This window comes from Theropithecus gelada, chromosome 8 (genome assembly GCF_003255815.1).
Source record: "Theropithecus gelada isolate Dixy chromosome 8, Tgel_1.0, whole genome shotgun sequence".
NCBI lineage: Eukaryota > Metazoa > Chordata > Mammalia > Primates > Cercopithecidae > Theropithecus > Theropithecus gelada.
The window spans coordinates 31197671-31219904 of NC_037676.1; the positions used below are offsets into that span (position 1 = coordinate 31197671).

A 22234-nucleotide genomic window follows, 5' to 3' on the forward strand; every position below is an offset into this window, starting at 1 on the left:
ACAGCATCGGTGTGTTGATCAAAATGCCCTTGAGTAATTATCAGCGGAAGTTTGAACTCTCCCCAATTTAATAAGATACTGCTACAGGTATTGATGAGGTACAGGGAGCAGCTAAATGGACTGTCTTTCATTGTCTTCCTTGAGGGTTCTAATTCTTTGGTTTTCTGGAGAATATTATAGGATAGCATGTTTATCGGAAGTGAGACTTGGGAGACTTGTGTGATCTCCGAACTATGACAATATTCACAGATATTCAGATCCGTAGAAGACTTCAGGAAATTGTCTTTATGTTCAAAGATCTCATAGAACATTTAGTTGGATACACTTCCCACGCACATCTCTCCATTTGATATAGAGACATTATCTTCTCAAACTTTCTTTTTGGTCTTTTACGGAAGAACCTGTTAGGATATTCTCAAGATTTGTTCTAGTCACAGGGGGGCGGGGTGGGGGTGTGTGTGGAATAGAAGTAGCTCTAGATCATTTAGCTTGAGAGTTAGTTTTTTGCAAAAATACTTTGTGGTGGATTTCTGATGCCATTCCGCATAGGACTTTTATTATTATAATAGTGTTTTGTCTTTTTTTTTTTTTTTTTTTTAAGATTAGGAAAGTATATTCACCACAATATTTGTTGTTACTCACTTGGTTTCATGCATCTTTTCCAAAACAACTATATTGTCCTTATCTTGAAAAATGAAAATAACAGCTTTAAGATAAATTCTTATGATAGTTTTGCTCTCATTAGATAGTGACGGAGGGAAACAAGAAAAGATCTATGCATTGTCTTTGAAAGTCAAGATTATTATACTAAATGTTTTTGAAACATTTTGAAAATACAGCAATATTTATTTATAATACTCAACTATATTACAGTTACTGGATCTAAATGAGAAGTTTGTTCATCTGTAAAGTATTTGAATGCTAATGGTATTCTTCTAGTCTAGTGCATTCAAATAAAACATAACGTGTGTTACATATGTAAGTTAAAAATGTTTAGTAACCAAAGTAAAAAGGTAAAGAGAAATAGGTGAAATTAATTTTAATAATACATTATCTTTAACCTCTTTTCATAACATACTCTCTTTAACTCTTTAATAAGTTTAATAATATATTCTTTTTAACCTTATATACATATAACATTGTCATTTCAACATGTAATCAATATAAAAAGTATCAATTAGATATTTTATGTTCTTTTTTCATATTAAGTCTTTGAAATTCAGTATGTATTTTACACTTACAGCACATCTCAGTTTGGACTAGATGCATTTCAGGTTCCCAATAACCATATGTGTCTACTGGCTATCATATATTTATCATGGCAGTTTTAAACTTATTAAAATGATAAGTCTATAAGATATCTTCTTAAGTAAATTTCTCCCAAGTATAACAGATATCAGAGGTAATATACACCTGCAAATAATTATTGCTAAAGTAAAATTTGTTACGCTATTGACTATCAGTAATTAAATATGTTCAAGAAACAGTTTTTCCTATTACTCTAAAATTGTTCTTAAAACCAGCATTGCAGTTCAGTAGACAAGCGCAGATATTTGAAATAAGATGTTTCTATACTACCTATGTTTAAATTTGATGAGCTTCATCCAGCACTGGATTTTCTGGATTCTGATATATGCTATTCACATTTCGACATTTATGAATACAGAATACATCTTACAATTAATGTTTTCATTTAATATAATCGTACTTTTTGTTTTCCTGAAACTGAGTTGGAAATCATCACAGAAAATAGGTTCTTCTCAACACAGGAAGAGTTGTCAGACATTGTATAGTTGTGTTTTTGAGAACTTGCTTCAACACTTGAGAGATGGATTTCCTAGAGTTTTTCTTGAGGATCAAAATTAAAAGGTGGAAATATACAAACGATAAACAAGGGAATTAAGCATTGGCCTTGGGTAAGAGAAGATGAAGGAGATAAGACACAACTTTCTGTTCCAGCTCCACTTTAACCACAGGGAACATAAATATATGGGACCTTGTAGTATTTAACCTTGTTAATATCTACATACTGTTTTACAGTAGGTGCTGGAACAGAGCTTCACATTCTTCTGTGGGAGGAGGTAGTCATCTCTGGATGCTGAAAATATTCTCTAAAACAGACTCCACAACTACAATGACTAATATAATGTGTTTTCTATGCCACCATCCTCTGTCAAGGGGCATCACAGGTGACTGGCCTATATTCATGTAAAAGTAGAACTAGACCCCAATCAATGTGCCAATAAATACCCAAGTCCTTAAATACCCTTAGATAGTAAAGGTAAAAGATGCAAGAAAAAGAGGACTGGGAGAGTAGACCAAATTTATAGCTCTTTCAAAGTCTATTTAAATATTTAAAACCATTCATTTTTTTGTTAACAGTTAGATTTTAATTCTCATATATGTCACATGTTTCCTTTGCAGAATTGAAAACATTTTTAAAAACACCCATTTCAATAATATTGCATGCAAGGTAAATAAGAGGTTAGAATAACTAGTACAACGTAACGCAGCTTGACTAAAACACCTCATCATAATACAAGTACATCTTCTTTTACATTTATGCAAAGTGAAACATCGTTTGCCTCTCTCCGGAGTCCAGAAAAATCTGTGGGGTAATTGTTCATTGTCCCTTCACACCCTGTTTATATTGCATGTCTTCTATTTCAATAATCCCAATAAACAGATGGAACCACAAAAACACAGCTGGGATGGCTCGCTCAGTTGGTCAATGGCATCAGAGAACTTAAAGTGCCTGACGTTGCTGACTTTTCCAGAAAACAATCCTCTTGTGAGGGTCAGGGTCTAGAGAGTCCACGTTGCTGTACATGTTCTCTGTGTTTAATGCCAGGTAGCATGACAAAGTGCAAGCGTATGACAAGGACTTTCAGTGTGACCATCCGCTGGAAGAGGCCAAGTGCGTGCAGCTCCCAGGGGAGAGGCACATGCTCCTTTTGTGGGTTCATGGTGGTTTGTGGCTCCACTTCCCTTAGGGGTTGTTTTTGTTGTTCTTCTCTCAGGGCCACATTTTATTTTGATGTTTTAAAAGAGAAAGAAAAGTTCCAAAAACCTCCTTTTTCATATTTCCTCTTTAAGATCCAGCAAAATTTCTACAACTGGCCTTTTCCAGATGGCTTGCCCAGTATTGCTGAGAGTTCGAGGCACCTCAAGCTCTGGACTCAACACCGAAAGTTCTTTAAATGTGCCTTTCATCCTTTAGTTTCTGTCACTTGATGATGGGTGACCACCCTCATCTCTCTCTCTCTTTTTTTTCTTACTAACATGGGATTACTGGAAATATTTCATGAATGGATATATGCTATTGGTTAATCCATTTAATCCATTTAACCAAACTCCCACTGATGGATGTGGAGTGTTTACAACATTTTTGCTCTCATAACAGTGCTTGACAATGTAGGCATTTGTCAGGTTTTAATCCAAACAGAGTTTTATGATACTCACCATTATACCATCAGATACTTTTTCCCACTGACATGGTTTGGCTCTGTGTCTCCACCCAAATCTCACCTTGGATTATAATCCTCACAATCCCCACGTGTCAAGGGTGGGACCAGGTGAAGGTAATTGCTCATGGGAGCAGTTTTCCCTCATGCTGTTCTTGTGATAGTGAGTGAGTTCTCAGGAGATCTGATGGTTTTTATAAGGGGCTTCCCCCTTCGCTTGGCACTCACTCTGTCCTGCCCCCTGTGAAGAGGGTGCCTGCTTCTCCTTTGCCTCCTGCCAAGACTGTAAGTTTCCTGAGGCCTCCCCAGCAGTGTGAAACTGTGAGTCAATTAAACCTCTTTCCTTTATAAATTACCTAGTCTCGGGTATTTCTTCATAGCAGTGTGAGAACAGACTAATACACTCACCTTTTGAATACATTATGTGAAGTACAACAGTTTTTTCCAAACCAAACTAGACCTTGCTAAATCCTTTACTATAGACCCCCAGATTGAGAGTGACGGAAAAAGGAATTGATCTGAATAAAATTTGCTGTTTTCAAGAAGTAGGGTAGGGAAGGGACCAATGTGAGATGTACAAAAATTGGCTCCCGAAGTACAGAAAAATAAAGATTTGACTTGCCTACTCCTGGCATACCATTTGTAGGTTCTGGCCAACATCTGCCCTTCTCTGAGCCTGGAGCTTCTCTCTTTAAAATGGGAGATAATTGCTGGGTAGCTAGAGCTCACAGGCACACCGCATGATGAGTGAGGTCATGTTAATAAAGCCCTGGGAAAGAAAAGCAATGTGAAACAGCAGGGCTATTACCATTCCAAGATGATTTTATACAAGTAAAGCTTAAGTTCAGTGTGATGATTAACAAGCTATTAGAGCCAAGTTATTGATTACTCTATCTTTAGAGTAGCTAATGCAGTGTGCACCAATAGGCCACAGACCCCAAGCTTTCCTTCTTCCTGTTCTCCTGTTCTTTGTAATGATGCTTTCCTTAGGAAAATGCAAATCACTTCACATACACAGTGCAACATCTTTAAGGCAGGTGCCAGGAGAGAGGAAAAACACCTAAGCTGATTTTGTGTTGTTTTTATTAATTTTTCAGATAATAAAGATTACTACAGATACATAAAAAATCAAAACATAAAAAGTAGAAACAAAAAGTCAAATACTGCATGTTCTCACTTATAAGTGGGATGTGTACACACAGGCATAAGAGAACAGAACAATAGACACTGGAGACTTGGAAGGGTGGGTGAGTGAGCGTGGTTGAGGGATGAAAAATTACCTTATAGGTACAGTGTACATTATGTGGATGATGATTTCACTAAAACCCCAGACCTCATCACTATACAATATATCCACATAACAAAACTGCACTTATACTCATAAACTTATATTTAAGAAAAGAAGTAGAAAAAAGAAAAATTTTTTAAAGCAGAAAGAGGAAAAAAGTAAAGCATCATCCCAATTTCTTTCACCCTGAAGCAGCTAGTTTTGCTAATATAATCATATATATATATACACATATGTATCATATACATATGCACACATATATATGATATTAAACCTGTTTTATAACTTGTTCTTTGTTCCTTTTCTAGCATATGCCTCACAAAATAATATCACTGATAGTTTCCATTTCAATTAATACAGCTATCAATACAATTTATCAGCAAAATGTTTTACGGATGTGTGTACAGTTTTGGTTAATCCATTTAACCAAAATCCTGTTGATGAACATAGAATATTTACAACATTTTTACCCTCATAACAATGCGCTGATGAACCTCATACATTCATCTTTGAGCTTTTGACCAATTTTCCCTCTGTGATAAATTCCTGGAAGTAGAATTCTTGGGACAAAAGATTTAGAGATTTTGTATCTTTAAACATATTAGCAGTTTGCCAACCCAAAGGGTCGTATGAGATTACTTTCTGCCTACAGTATAACAGAGTGCCAGCTTCTCCCAACAACCTTGCTGACATGGGGTATTGTCAATTTTTTGGCTCTTTGCCAAGCTGATAGGAGACTGGAATGTCTAATGGTTTTTGAATTATGTTCTGACTGTGCTGCATCAGACTGTAACTGAATGCAGTTGTGATGTGTCAGGGGACCTGGTTTAACTCATAGCACACTGTTTGAATCTGTGTAATAACTAACTATGATATAATCAGGGTTTCTTGCAGTTTTGAAAAAGAAGCCAAACTTTCACATGGTTTAAATTACTCTCTCATTTACACTCTCCATGTGTGAGATCACCTGGGAAGCCCTTTGGAGATGCCCCAAATGACCCAGTACAAGTTGTCAACTGCACTCTCCATGAAAGAGAGATTATTCTGGTCCAAATCCTACGTTCTAGAGGAGCATCTTGGAAACAGCACTGCCCTATAACTGATATTGCTCCATTGGGTGGCCTTCAATTCACCGGGAAGTATCAATCTCTTTGCCTTCAGCAATAATATTTTCACGGTTTCGATGTGTTTTAAAGGTTATTGTCTCCAGGACAGGTAATTGAGGAAGCCTCACACTTCATCAGAGGCCATTTCATCTTTATTACACAGCCACACACAAGGCAGCATTTTCTCCTTTCACTGATGGATTATGTCAAGATTTACAAGGTCTGGTCTACATGAAAGCAAACACATGTTTGGGCAAACAGTCAAATAATTCAAAGATACAGGGTCAGCAGGATCCTAATATAAAAGTCAGGACTTCCAGCCTGGGCAACAAAGTGAAATCTTGTCTCTACAAAAAATACAAAAAGTTAGCCAGGCATGGTGGCTCTCGTCAGTGGTCCCAGCTACACGGGAGGCAAAGGTGGGAGTATTGCTTGAGCCCCGGGAGGTGGAGGCTGCAGTGAGCCACGTTCATGCCAGTGCACTCCAGTCTGGGCAACAAAGCAAGACCTTGTCTCAAAAAATGATAATAATAAATAATAAAAGTCACAAATTTCTCCTCTTCTACATGTGCCAGAGACCCACCAACTAACCCACATACACACATATACACAGATACACAGACACACAGACACACACACGATATACTTATTCCCTTCTTAAAATGTTGCTTTCAAATATTTGCTTTGCATGCAGTTTTCTATGAAGACATGACCAGCTTCAAGATTATTTACTCTAAGTTTTCTGACTGGTTGTCAGTCAATCAGTTTAGAACCTGCCATAACATATTTTCCTCAAATTCCTTGCAGATACTGGAGTAATAGGGAATGCAAATGTTATTTCGAGCCAATATTTGGAAAGTTCTTATTTGGAATTCTACAAGTTTATGTCTCTTGCTCAGTTCCTAAGCCCTTTTTCTAGATAACCATCCAGAACATAATCATTCAGCAGCTATCCTGGTACATTCGGCTGACTTGGTTAGTTGGGTCTGAGCAGTACATCCCTGAGTTCTAACTTGGGTTTCTCAAACTCCTTTTCCTTTGGGTTTCTCAGACTTTTCTCTCAAACTCAAACTACCTTCTCCAGTCCATTGCTAAAGCTAGTATGACCTTTGCTCTCTCTCCATTTCTTGACTTGTGACATCCACAGTAGCATTACATGAACTTTACATTGTAGGCTAATGTGAGCAGGTCACTCAGCCTGAAAGCACTCACCCTGGGCCTCTAGAGCTAAGTTGCCTCAATACACTTCACTATGGCTACTCAGAGTATACTCACCTTGAATGTTTAGAAAAGGTATTCTTTTTAGGGTTCAATGAGATCAAAAGCACGGATACCAATTTTGTGGTCAGAAATCAGGAAAATCCGGGAAATGAAGAACGAAATGAGGCCTTACCATTTCGATGCAAAGATCATATTCGAGGGAGTCAGGAAATCTGGTTTAAGGCCCAGATCTGCCTCTTACTAGTTTTAGTATCTTGGGCAATTCTAGGCTGGACATGGTGGTTCACACCCATAATCCCAGCACTTTGGGAGGCCAAGGCAGGAGAATGCTTGAGTCCAGGAGTTCAAGACATGCCTTGGCAACATAGGAAGGCCCCATCTCTACAAAAATAAAAATTAGCCAGGCATGATGGTGCATGCCTGTAATCCCAGCAACACAGGAGGTGGGAAGATCACTTGAGTCCAAGAGATCAAGGCTGCAGTGAGCTATGATCGGCCACTGCACTCCAGCCTAGGTGAGACAGTGAGATCCTCTGTTAAAACAAAAACAAACAAACAAACAAACAAAACAAACAAGCAAAAAATTGGAGGGAATTTAGTTCACATATTTAAGTCTTTGTTTCGTCATCTAGAAGATGTAGTAAAGATAAATGAGGTCATATATGATTGTCCCTGGCATAGTATTTTGGTACTTATTGAAAAGCAGCTATTATTTTAAGTCCTTTGCCTACATTTCTATGATTTACTATATATCAGTAGCATTTCTCCAGCCCATCTTGGCTAGGCAAGTACCACTGAATGTGAAGGAAGCCAAATAGAATGATACTATCCAAGCTGCAAATAAACAAATAAAAGAAAACATCTAAATGCATGCCTCTTTGGAGTGGCATTTGCATCAGTTGCCAATATCCATAGAACAAATGCCTGCAGGCAGGAGAAGTTGGGATAATGTCAATGTTTTTAATAGCTATAGTAGAGTCTTATTTAGAAAGTAGTAATTATCTCTCCATATTGATTTTTTTACATCCCCTCAATAAATCTAGAAGAAGTGTGAAGACCATCTGTAAGTGTGATTTTTACCAGGATCAGACTCTAATTTGCAATGGCTATGTGTCTGTTTGATTTAGCTCAGGGGTTAGCAAACTACAGCACACAAGCCAAAACTACCTCCCCCCATCTATTTTTATAAATAAAGTTTTATTGGAACATACCCATTTCTTTATATGTATGGCTGCTTTCATGCTACCATGGTAGAGCTATTTAATTGTAACAGAGATCTAGAGCCCATATTGCCCACAGAGCTGAAAACATATGCACTATTAACCCTTTGCAGAAAAAAAAAACAACTTGCTGACTCGTGATTGAGATTATAGTAGTATTATTATTTCTGATTGATTAGGTAGTAATTGGTCCCAGCATGTAAAGTTTCTAATATTGAAAGTCACATGATAGAGGAGCTAGAGGCTTAAGAAAAGAATACATGAATTTATTTATTTGGAATAGGAAGGGAAACATCCCTGGTATCATCATGATGGCATACAGAGGCAGGGCTGAGAGCTAGAATACAGAAACTGCTTTGCTAGAAGCAGTTTCTCGGGCTGGGTTAGAGTGGGTAGAAACTGGATCATCCTGCCACAGGTCCAAGTAAACAGGATTTGGCGCTCTACATAATAGCTATAAAGAAACATAAAGGTGATTTCTCCAAGTGTTATGCTAGGTGAGAAATATTTAATAAATAAGAGAAATCAGAATTGGTCCCATATTGAAAAAGTCTGTTTTGGAGCCCAGACTAAATAGACTGTGCAGCGAGAAATGAAAGGTCAATTTAAGTCACTCGTTTAGGGCAAAATCATGACTTAGGAAATCATGACTAGATAAATATCCAGTGAAGAGTGGGGAGAGAAGATTCATCAATGGCCATAGGTTGCTGTGAACTACAGAACTGAAGCATGAATGTATGAATAAAGTGCTGTATTGATGGACAGATGTGTGCATTCTTATGTATATGCCATAAAAAATCTGAATCAATTTCTATCTGAAATAGAGAAAAGCTAGTTCAGATGTTTGAAACTTTTCTGACGCAAAATATTGTGTAATTCATAAACAATTCCTTGTGTTTTAGTTTATAGTATGTCCAGAATATAGGACTTGTCTACTCTAATGTATAAAACAAAAGAACTTCAGGTTGATTTGTTTGTTAAGTAGTAGACATTCTCTTAGGATGTTTATGTTTGTGAAGATGATAAATTGATGAATACATCCACAGAAAATGTAGACATAGGCCCTTCTCTCCCAGCTTCAACACCACACCGTACACACACACACAATGCCTTCCTTCTAACCTTGTCTATACTGTCTCTACAACACACAAAGCATATGTCCAGGATAAGCTTCTTTTTCAACTGCCTATCAGGCTTTCAACATGTGGTTTGAAAAGATAGTGACATTGCTATGCTCTGACATACACCGTAATGTCAGTACAGCAGAAGCAAGTGGAAGATTCTACTTTTCCGATAAAGATCAGTTGCTGTTTCCTGTCTTGAAGACGAAAGTTGAGCAAATGCAAAGGTCATCTGTGTTTATATTAACAATGTAAGAGTTACACTACATTTTCGCAACACCATCAGGTCATTATTTATCCACTTGTCCTTTTTTTTTAATCATTCCTTTGAACTGCCTGCGTTTGCTTATCGTGATATTTCTCAGTCTGTAAACAGCCCGAGTAGCTGTTCTATTTCTCTAAATAGAGTCTTAGGTCATTTTATTATGCAGAATTATAAGTCATCAGAATGCACCCATCTGTTGTCCCTCCGCATCTGGGCTAACTTTAACTCTTTAAGCCCATAGGAAAAGTAGAAAGCCCATTATGATATGAGTTTGATAGTTTTTTGCTACCATACTGCTTTCCAGCATATGGTTTTCCCTGAAAAATCACAAGGACATCTTTACAAATGTCTTATTTTGCTTTGGACATGGCATTAAACATGGTGGATCCTCCGCCTCCACTTGGCTCTTTCTGATTTTCTGTTACCCTAATTATCCTTCCTGGGATCACAGCTGCTCAGAGCCTCATCTTATCAATTTAAAAAACCTCTAAAGATGTGAAAGCTGCCTTTCCAGTGGTCAACAAGCAGATCTCCATAGCAGAGGAGCTGCAATTGGGGCAGAGAGCCAAAGACAGCTTGTGCCAACAGCCTTGTCAATATGCCAATCATCTTGTTCTATTTTATTACATGTATGATTTGATTTTCTTGCATGTACGTTTTAGAGGTGACAAAATATTGGTAAACCTGTTTTCAATCCTTTTGATTACCTTCAATTTGATAACACCTTCAGTAATGAAGAAAAAAATGGGCTATTGTGTTTGAATTACATTTATCAAATGATTCTAAGATTGTTCTAATGTGTGTGACAGGATAAGCTCTCTTTTAATCGCCAATTAGAGAAATATGCTCAGTATCAAGGAAATGGAGAAATGCTTCATTATTTACATTGGCTAATGTATAAATACAATATGAACAGGGGCGGTTTCAACCCTGCAAACATTTTCTTCCAAGTTGCTCTCTGTTTCAGCTAGAATTGGCTAGATTGTTCAGTGGTCACAAACTACCCCAAAATCTTAACAGTTTACAACAACTGAAGTTTATTTTCTAAATATACAACATCCAGTGAGTGTTGGCCAGTGTTGGTTGGGGGTTGTTCTCCACATCATGACCCTAAGGGACTGACAGCGTTGGAGGAGTCTCTCTTCTAATATTGATGTTCACCATGGCAAAGGCAATGACCATGGTGAACCACATGCTACATTTTAAGCTTCTACCTGGATACCACACAAGTTACTTCCACTCCCATTTTGGTGGTAAAGCAAGTCAATTCAAGTCTGACTTCAGAGTCTTTGGGAAATATAATTCCACCACAGGAGGGGAAGCAGATATGGGTGAAATGTAATACAACTCACCTCTTCATTGAATCCTAGTATCATTGCTTTATTTGAGTGAAATCTTTTTTTTTTTTTCTTTTTTCTCCTTACAGATCCTCTTTAAAACATTAGCCCGGAAACAGTATCTGTAGAAATCAGCTTTGTTAGTTCTAAACAGGGCTTTATTGTTGGGATGTGTTGTCTGCCTTTGTTAGCAGATTTCAATGATAGCCCTGAATGGAAGACACATTTTAGGGCTGTTGCTGCTATAGAACTCCAGGTCTTTCTGCTTACAGGTTTCACACTTACGTGTGAAGGGAGTACACCCTTGGCCAAAAGAACCAAGGCTGCTCAGTTAGCTGCTGGTTGTCCTCCAGCAAATTCCTAGAACTAAATGCCAGGTGCTGAGGTGTCACGACTCCACAAGTCCTAGAACCTGTGCTTATGACAGCGCTCTGATAATTCCCGGTTATTGCATCACTCCCTGATGGAAACCCAGCTTTTATTTCAGCAAAAGTAATGGATTGTTCCAGACCCCTGACCTCCCTTGAAGATGTCTTTTTCTTGGATCTGGCCCTGTATATTTTCCAGTTGGCTCAAGACCTAGAGAAATTTCTACAGACTCTCTCATACCAGGTAAGTGTTTGTTTGTTTGTTTGTTTGTTTGTTTGTTTTGCTTTTGGGATAGGACCTAGTCATATTCAGTCCACATTGGAAAGCATAAATTAATGTAACATATATAAGCTTGTTCATTCCATTCCATGGGGTAGGTTTTCATTAGTGAACACTGACTGCAAAAATACCAAAGTACAGCCTTATGCAAGCCCACAAGCCAACATAGTCATGTTGGACTTTAGTGATCTGAGGGTGGAATTAAAATGAAGTGTGTGTGTTTTGTTTTTTTTTTAAGTCAACTAAATGAACAGGCTGTATGTTTTACAATATGAATTGGGTTGTGATATACAAAGTATTTATCCAAAGTTACTCTTCTCTTTTTTTTTTTTAAGAATGACAAGACCCAAATGGGAGAATTAGACCAGAAGCAACGATGTCCTGGGGCTTAGTGAAATTGACCAAAATGTGAAGGTAAGTGTTTTCAGAACCTGGTTTCCTAGGACCAAGTCTTGGCCTCATCAAACATAGTCACAGTCTCCTCTTACCACTTTGGCCCAAAGGCTATGAAGACTTTTGCCCACTGACTCAGCTTCTCTTGCCATATACTGATTACTAATGCCAGTAAAATACCTAGGCACCTTGGCAGTAACTTACACAGATATGTATATTACTAATTACAGGGAAGTTGTTAGAACATGACTTGGATTAGAGATACACAGCTAATAATTCAAGAAGAAATAATGCTTTTTTTTCAATAGAGGAAGATAAAAGCTTCATTTTAATAATTTTTCCTCCTTTCTCTCCCTTTCTGTTTTAATACTTACACATGGGTAATATCATAAACTGGCAATACAAGAAGTTCTCGCAAACAGTGTGCCCATTTCTCCTCAGAAACTGGACATCCTACATCTGTTATATGGTTTACTATCCATCCACTTCTTTGCTATAGCTCCAGGTCCAGAATTCTTTGTCATGTCATTGCTCTTGACCGATACCATGTACATTTTTAAGAAATAAATGTAAATTAATTAAAATAATTTAAAAACACATATCCCTATGGTGTATGTGCATACATTTTGCTTTTTCTAATCTTATGTTTGCAGTTCAAAAAGGTTAAACCTGAGTGTGGTACGTGTGTGTATGGAAACTGAATGCACTGTAGGTTCAAACAGGCAAGGAAGTTACTTAGTAACATCCTGTTCTTGACTGCGCTATCATAATTTGCATTTTCCAATAAAGTGTTTTTCCAGCCTTAGGACAGTGCTACTATTATTGTTGGTGGATTTTGTAATGTAAGCTTGACTCATTCAGTGTCAAAATCACCTAAGGCCAAATTCCCATTCCACAGGAATTCTCTTTCAAGGGATATCCTACCCTTCAAGATGCCCTTAAGAATTCTCGATTCCTTGAATATAGAACTATTTGTGCTTACTCATAAAATGGGGAATGTTATAATATTTCTCTTGCTTCACTGTGTCCAAGGAAGTAGAGAAATCTGGTACCATATTTACGAGCAGCAATAAACCATGTGTTTTGCTTTTTCCTAAAACAAGGCTGGCAAACTGTTTAAGAACACATGTGCAGAGCTTGGGCACAGGGTGAGAGTTTGGTGGTGCAGAGTGAGGCTAGGGATGGGCGTGTGGAGAGTCTGATAATCTGATGTCAAAGCAATTCCATTCAGACTTAGGACTGAGCTTCTCCCAGTCATCCAAGTCATTTTTACTAATATCTGACAATGTGCAAATGTTGTGTTATGTTCAACACTGAAAATAAGGACTGTGCTTTTCCTTTTGTCTAAATGATGATTAAATGATAAAGCAGCTATGGAAGTATTGACTAATGAAGGCATCCATTTACTAGAAAATATGTCATTTGCTACTGCAAATATTTATGGTCTGATTATACCCCATGTTACACTGCAATGGTTTGGGGATTTTTTTGTGGTTGGTTTTTTGTTGTTGTTGTTGTTGTTGTTTTGGTATTTTTGGTACATCAGAAACACTTTTCCCAATGTTTGCTAGTTTAAGCATTGGTCAACATTTATTTATTAAGCATTGACTTTATAAAATAGGTAGCAGGAATATGAAAATGAGTAAGATATGTTCCCTGACATCCAGTAGCTCATAGTCTAGAGATGTTGCCATAATAATAACTAGCATTTATTGGACAACAACTATGTCTCCTGAAGTCTGTTAATTCATTTAATTTTGACAAAACCTTATGAAGTAAACATTATCACACAAACACACACATTTAGAGAATGAATGTGAGGCTCAGAGAAGTTCAACACATTGCCCGTGATCACAGAACCAATTAGTGGCAGAGTTGGGATTTAAGCCCAGATCTTTCTGATTCTAGAGCATATGTTCTATCTACGAAGCTCTTACTGATTTTATTTTATATCAAGTGAACTGTGTAATACATAAAGTCACTCAGGAAACAGGACTGGATGGGGATTATGATACTGGACAGTACTTACTCTAGCAAATAGGTAGCAGAGCCCTGGCATAGGTCCTCACTTTTGCTAGGATTCTGTCCTACTCCACCATTGCTGATAAACAGGAATCCACACATCCTGGTCCAGCCCTTATTCTCAGGCCTCTCAGGGACAGTCACTCTCCGCCGCATAGTCTCTTCTCCACATAGTTGGTGTTTTCCTCTGCCTTGCAGGTGACTTCATCTGCACTTACCAAAACTGTCACCCCTCTTAGTAGTCCTCAAAAGACAAGACTTCAAGGAGAGTTAATATTCTCAGAGTTCACCAGAAATACCTGTTTCCAAGGTCAAGACCCACCTGAGAAAGGTCTTCATATACCCTGTCTATGCTTGTGTTTTTATAACACAAAATATTTTAACGATGTTTTAATTTAGTTGTGTATTGATAGTCTCTGTCCATCTCTCAGGTTTTTGTTTCCTGAGAGAAAAAATTGCATTCTGTAATTTTTTAAATTTAGAAACAACAGCAATAACAACTTGAGTCGGTGACTTCTGAACCATTTTTGTTCTGATTATCACTGTAAAACTAAATGTGTGAACACTGTCAGTCGGGATAATTACCCTATGGGACTGTTAAGCAATTTAAGATGAGATAAGAAATGCCACAGGTAAAAGGTGTTACTCCACACGTGGTAGTCGTTATTATTTTTTGGGGTGAAGTGTTGGCCTCCCAAAAGGCAATGGTGTTTTAATAGAATATAAGCAACTAAATCCTAGGTTAAAGCAATGAATTCCTAATTGTGGAATTTTCCTCTTCAGTTATCAGGTGGTAAAGGCCTGTCAAGATGTATATGGAAGGAGTGAGATCCTTGAAATATTTAATACACCTGGTATAACTACCATCATTAGGTAAACCTGGGCTCATCCCTACTCGATAGTAATAGAAAATTAGAGGATAAAAGGATAGTCACAAAAATAAATAGAATACATTGAAAGCTAACTATGTACTAAACAGTGTTCTAGGAATATTTTACATTTATTAATTAATTTAAACCTCTCAACTCCCTATAAAGTAGATATTACTAATTATCTCTTTCACAAAAAGGAAATCTGAATCTAAGAGAGTTTTAAAAAATTGCCCAAGACCACATAATCAGAAGGAAGATTCTGAATCTGATTTTTCCTCACAGCAAAGTCCATGCATTTTCCACTGTATCACACCGGTTTGTGTGTGTGTGTGTGTGTGTGTGTGTGTGTTTTGTATTATTATTTTTGAGACAGAGTCTCATTCTGTTGCCCAGGCTGGAGTTCAATGGCTCTCGGCTCACTGCAACCTCTGCCTCCCAGGTTCAAGCGATTCTTGTTTCTCAGCCTCCAGAGTAGCTGAGACTACAGGTGTGCACTTGTATTTTTTGTACAGACAGGGTTTCACCATGTTGCCCAGGCTAGTCTCGAACTCCTTTACTGACTCAATCCTCCTGCCTCCCAAAGTGCTGAGATTACAAGTGTGAGCCACCACACCCAGCCAAACATGCTGTATTTAATATCACAACAAAGTGCTGTCTGCCCTTCTCACGATGATCCTAGATATTTTTCAGCAAGTTGCATTCAGGTGGAGCAAAAGCTTTTAAATGGTGGTCAATTACACAATGATTAAATTTAATTTACCGTTATAGGTCAAAGGGAAGTGGGAAGAATGTGATGACTGTATATTTGTCATGTTTCTAGTTATAGTGTACAACTCTGCCTGTATATCTGAGTGACAAGAGGTGAGGTCAGGGCGGAGGCCCTAGCCACATGGCACATACTATCTGCCCCCATAGCTATATTGACTTGGACAGTCATTGTGCTGGGTGGTAAAAATTCCAGTGGGCTGGGTAGGACACACTGGGGCCCTGTTTCCTCTCATCTGTACTTGAGAAATAGGCAGCATTGCATCAAATGGAAGGACCAAGAGATGAGACATCAGGAAAATATCAGAATGAAAGAGAAATGCAAGTCTCTAAAGGAAGTTCCAACTCACTTCGACACCCTGCAGTTAGCAAAAGAGGTGACAGAATCCCAAAAGGGCAGGGGAGAGATTATAGATAGCAGGCTCCTGAAGGAAAAACTAGGTATGTCCAGTAGCAGATCTGTGGAAACTATTAGAAACCGAGCTAATTGTGGACTTCTTAGCATGCCTCAGGAAATGGGAAGGAACTTTTCCCTTTTGGGCTTGTATTTTTTCCAATTTTCCTTGTTCAGGAAAGAATTAATTATTTAAGCAATGTAACTTCCTGCTATGATTTCTCAATTCCACAAAAGAGAATAATTATAGATTAATAATGGACCAAAATAGAAAACGCTAAATGTGTGTAACAGATAAGTGGGAAATGTTCTGTCTTGTAAAGCGTATTGTTTCGATGCCTGGCAACACAGGGACAATTCTCATCTATGTAGCTCTAAATGGATGTTAGAATTCACCCCTCTTTCCTACTGGTATGAATTTTCAGTCTCAGTAGGACTAAGGCTTTGACACATCCTAAACCTCGCCAGGAGTAGGAAATATTTCTCATAGCATGAATATTTTTTCTTCCTTGGACTGAGAGGCTTGTGGCCTTCCCCATGCATGATAACTGGGCACAGTTTTCAGATTGTACCTCACAGTAAAACTTAGACTTCATGCCTGTAATCCCAGCACTTTGGGAGGCTAAGGTGGGTGGATCATGAGGTCAGGAGATCAAGACCATCCTGGCCAATGTGGTGAAACCCTGTCTCTACTAAAAATACAAAAATTAGCTGGGCATGGTGGCACATGCCTGTAATTCCAGCTACTTGGGAGGCTGAGGCAGGAGAATCGCTTCAACCAGGGAGTCAGAGGTTGCAGTGAGCCAAGATCACACCACTGCACTCTAGCCTGGCAACAGAGTGAGACTCCATCTCAAAAAAAACAAACAAACAAACAAAAAAAAAACCTTAGACTTCATGTTTTACCTATTGAAAAACTTCCATGAATTGGGTACAGTACTGAGCTAAATGTTGTATACATATTATTTATTCAGGAAATATTTTCAGGTACTACGCTGAGTGCTAAAAGCATTGTTCTGCCTTTTAATGCTAACAATGCCTATGAAAAATATGTAGGATTCTCCTGACTTAAAAAATTTAAAACGTTAGGATTCAGAAAAGTAACATGCACATGCTCCTATACTTTACATGTGACAGACTGGAATCAAATGGTTTAGCATGCCCTGACTAACTGAACTCTTAATGCCCAAGAAGCCCAGATCGGGATCTACCCCTGGGAGTCACAGCCCTCTGGAGCCAGCTTCAGAGGTGCACAGGTTCATTCTCTTCCCTGTTCACCAGTGAAATGGAGCCCAGAGCCTCCATTCCAGGCACTCTGTGCTTTCCAAAGTAACAATTACTTACTTTGACAAGATAATTTAAAGGGATTGCCAAAATAACTTACAAGAGATTGCCAGTACAACCAGCCCTCCCATATCTGGGGATTCTACATTTCCAGATTCAACCAACTGAAGAGAGAAAATATTTGGAAAAAAAAAAATTAAAATAATACAAATAAAAACAATACAACATAGCATTTATATCGTATTGGGTATTGTAAGTAATGTAGAGACCATGTAAAGTATATGGAAGGATGTGCATATGTTATACGCAAATATGCTATTTTATATCAGGGAGTTGAGCACCCGCAGATTTTGGTATGGGGACAGGGGTCCTGGAACCAACCTCCCGTGGATAGCTGAGGGACAAATGTAATCACCATCTTTTCCCAGGTGGATTTTTAACAGTGGCCTCCTGGAGACACATGCCTATGGTTTTGTCTAATTGTTAACAATTGAGATGGGTGAAGAAAGATGGCAGATAGGCACAATGGGAGGCAGATATTTCAGTAAATGCCTCTTAAATCAGATCCTTTCTAGATTCACTTTTGGCTCTGGATCTGGAAGTTGTCATCATGGCAACCCCAGAGTCCCGTTGGTTTGCCTATTGGTTGGGTGGGCCAAAGTGTCCACATATCACAAAAGAGTTCTCAAAAAATTTCTTCCCAATAACCAGGGAGATTTATATTTAAGAGCACCTTTAGCCAAACTGAAGGAAGAGGAAGTTCACAAATATGGTAATAGCTCAAGTCAATGAATTAGTGGCTTTGTGGAGGGTAATTGTTGAGACCTCCCCAGTTGACTGACCAAAACAATTCTTTGTTGGCTAGCAGAGTTAGAGAATAGAATTTTGCATAATCCAAGTATTTCATATAGGTCTTTTCTGCTGTTACTGGAGCACTAATGAGCTATTGTATTTGTGGTGATAATATTAGCTGCATAGGTAGTTCTATAAATGTGTCTGGTTAGTAATCCACAAACCTCAGTGTTTTACATTTGTAAGTAAAGAAGTCTGTCCACAGCAAAAACATTATCAGGCAATACTTTTTAGCATAAAAAATATAAAGTAAAATCAAGTTACTTCAAAGTTCTAAAGAATTAGAAGTCAATAAAACTCATAAATATTTATTTTTTAATGATTCTGGATGTATCTTAGGATACTAATATAGGATGTACATCCTAATATAGTTATGTTTACCTGTCATTTATTTTCGTGGGTATATGCCAGTACTTCTACAGTAACATAACTTTTATTGGTAAAATGTTTTTTATTCTTCAAAATGAAGATTCTTTTCATAGGGTATATTCATCTATCATTTTCCATTCTTTGAATTCTAAAATAAGTCCTAACCTTATACAATCACCAGGAGTGTGTGTTAATCAGTTCTCACACTGCTTATAAAGACATACCTGAGACTGGGTAATTTATAAAGAAAAAGAGGTGTAATGGACCCACAATTCCACGTGGCTGGGAAGACCTCACAATTGTGGTGGAAAGTGACAGGCACATCTTACATGGCAGCAGGCAAGAGAGAATGAGAGCAAAGCAAAAGGGGAAACTCCTTATAAAGTCATCAGATCTAGTGAGACTTATTCACTACCATGAGAACAGTATGGGGGAAACCATCCCCATGATTCCACTATCTCCCACCAGGTCCCTCTCACAACACGTGGGAATTATGGGAGCTACAATTCAAGATGAGATTCAGGTGGGAACACAGCCAAACCATATCAGAGTGTAAACTTTCATTTTATTCCTCAATCTTCATTCCTTAAGTTTTCAACAAATAATTTGCTTTTGAAAGGATTAGGAACTTAAGTTGACTTTATAGTTATCCAGTAACCTTTTGATTTCTCCAACCAATGATTTGTAAAGCAATCTTCAGATTCAGATTTATCTTTTCCTACTTCATCTGCAATTGCTAAAGAAAGCATGAGTCCCATCACTGAGATGACAGTCTTTCTTGAACGGAGTCATGTCAAGGTCTTTTTCTATGTAAAGTAGTCATCTATTAGGCTGTCGTTGGTCTGTCAAGATGAAACTGTGTGCATTGGATCAATGTGAATGATTCTAGAACATTACACAAATATAGTATATTTCTATTCTTTGCTTGAAGCTTCCGGTTACTTAGATCTTATAGTGCTTCAAAGTATAAAAAAATGGTTAAAATACTTAAAAGTTTAAAGATGTCAGTGTCACAGTGCATAACTGGGCTTTACATGGTCAAGTACATACACACACACACACACATACACACACACACACCCCACTTTAAAAAATCTCTGATGTATTATGCCATACTCAGCACCAATACCCATTACAACTCTCCCAATGTTTCCTGGCCAGGCAGGTCACCAAGATGTTTGGGACTGTGTCTTTGCACCTACTCATCCTAATATTGTGTGGGGATCAATGGGAGAGATTTTTGGCCTATTTTTAAGCCATATCAGGGGAACTTCCACTTCCTAAACTCGCTTAGACTTGGAATTTAAGTCTAGACTATAGGTCCTTCCTCCTCCTGGATGTTTTTGTTTTTAACCTTGCTAACACCTACCTATTCATTGCCCATAGCCTAGGTAGTCTTGGAAAATCCTCCATTTCCCCAGCTTCCCCCAGTGCCTCCTCAGATCTCAGTGTCACTCCTGTGTGCCTCCTTTAGGGGTTTTTGTTGTTGTTGTTGTAGTTGTTACCACCTTATATTGTAAAAGTCTATTACTCAGGAAGCATTCCTCCCTCCTTTATGTGCAGAATTCCTTGACAGAAAGGACAGGTCGTGTTTACCACTGTCTTGCCTCCAATGACCAGCATAGAGCCTGGCTCTATGATCAGCTCTAAAGAAATGTTTGTTGATGGGCAAATAAACTCGAGAATCTCACACCAGAGCCAGACCAGAAGTTTCCTTCATTTCATGACTGGTTTTCACAAAAACAAGCGTTAGGGAGAATAGAAGGAAGAGCTTGCAAAATACCTTACTACTGCATTGTGAATGTGGAGTTGTAATTTTGGGGTTCTTATCCATGAAGATGGTCCTTAAAACTAAAATTCAGAATTTTAATTACCAACATAACACCATCCTTTCTTACTACTATCATTATGTTATTTTATACTATGTTTTTGATAGGACATATCTGATGGAAATATATTTCTTTTGATATTTTTATTATAACTGGTGATCTACATTCCATCCAATAGCAAATGCCTCTCAACAAAAATTATAGATACTTTTGGCAGTTGATACTCTTAGATATTATTTGTGGAAACCATAACTTAATAAATTTTAAAACAATCTTCTTTAAAACTTTTTAAATTAAACTTTGTATTTTGAGATAATTGTAGGTTCACATGCAGTTATAAGAAATAATACAAACAATACTTTTACCCAGTTTCCTCCAAAGGTAACATCTTGAAAACTACTGCACAATAATACAACTTTGATATTGACACTGATACAATCAAGATACAGAACATTTTCATCCAAGCATCCCCCATGCTTAGTCCTTTTATAGCTATATCTACTTCCTTTGCCCACCTTCACCTTAAAACCCTGGCAATAATTAACATTTTGTCATTTCAAACACATTATATAAATGGAACCATACAGTATATAACTTTCAGGTGTCAGTTCTTTCCAATCAGCATAATTCTTTGGAGATTGTTTACTTAGCATACTTCTCTGGAGATTTATCTAGGTGGTTGGGTATTAATAGTTCATTCTTTGTTATTCCTACATAGTATTTCATGTTATGAATGTTGAGTCATTTACCCATTGAAAGACACTTGGGTTATTTCTAGTTTGGGGAGATTATAAATAAGGCTGCTATAAATACTCACATACAGATTTTTGTGTAAACATACATTTTCATTTCTCTGGGATAAATGCCTCAAAATGAGTGTGATTTCTATATCTTATAGTAGTTGCAAGTTTAGTGTTTTTAAGAAACTGACAAAATATTTTCCAAAATTAGATGTGCCGTTTTATATTCCCACCAGCAATATGACAGTGATTGTTTTTCTGTATCTTCACCAGCATTTGGTGGTGTTACTTTTTTTATTTTAGCCATTATGATCAGTGCATAGTGATAGCTCATTTTGGTTTTACTTTGCATTTCTTTAGTGGCTAATGATGTTGAACATCTTTTCATGAGCTTATTTGCATCTGTATATCTTCTTTAGGGAACTGTTTCTCTGTTCCTGTTGCTATTTTCTAAATAGATTGTTTTTTGACTGTTGGGTTTAAGAGTTCTTTATATATTCTTGATAGCAGTTCTTTGTCAGATATGTGATTTACAAATATTTTCTCCCAGTCCGTAGCTTGTCTTTTTAATCCTTTTTACTGTTTTTTTTTCCACAAAGCAAAAGCTTTTAATTTTGATAAAAATAACTTTTTATGCTTAATTGGCAACCAAATACCTAAATGTCTTTTGATAGAAAAACTTGCCCTAGATATGTAAAATCATTTTTACATATTCATAGATCCATCTCCACTAACGTCATGTAAGTTTAAGCATCACAAAATAATTTGAACAGATTCCTAAATTATAAATTAGTTAACAGTTCTTTTTTGCTCAAATCTTTAGTTGTACATTTACTTCAAATAAGCATTTGTTAAAAATGTACTCTGTACTGAGGAATGAGGATACAAAACTCATAATTTGTCATTTCTTTGCTTCAGGGACTTACATTTTACTGGATTACGTCTAAATTTTTATTTGGTAGTTATATTCCAGGAAGATCATGACAGTCTTGTTTTCTAAGTCTTTTAACTGCCTTTTGATGAAAAAGAAAGATAAGTCCTTAA

At 37.4% G+C, this 22234-nt stretch overlaps 1 protein-coding gene across 6 annotated transcripts in view; it reads left to right on the plus strand.

Moving 5' to 3' along the window:
- The window catches only part of NRG1 (neuregulin 1), a 1129346-nt gene that overhangs the window by 775779 nt on the left and 331333 nt on the right, over nucleotides 1-22234 (plus strand). The window lies entirely within an intron of this gene.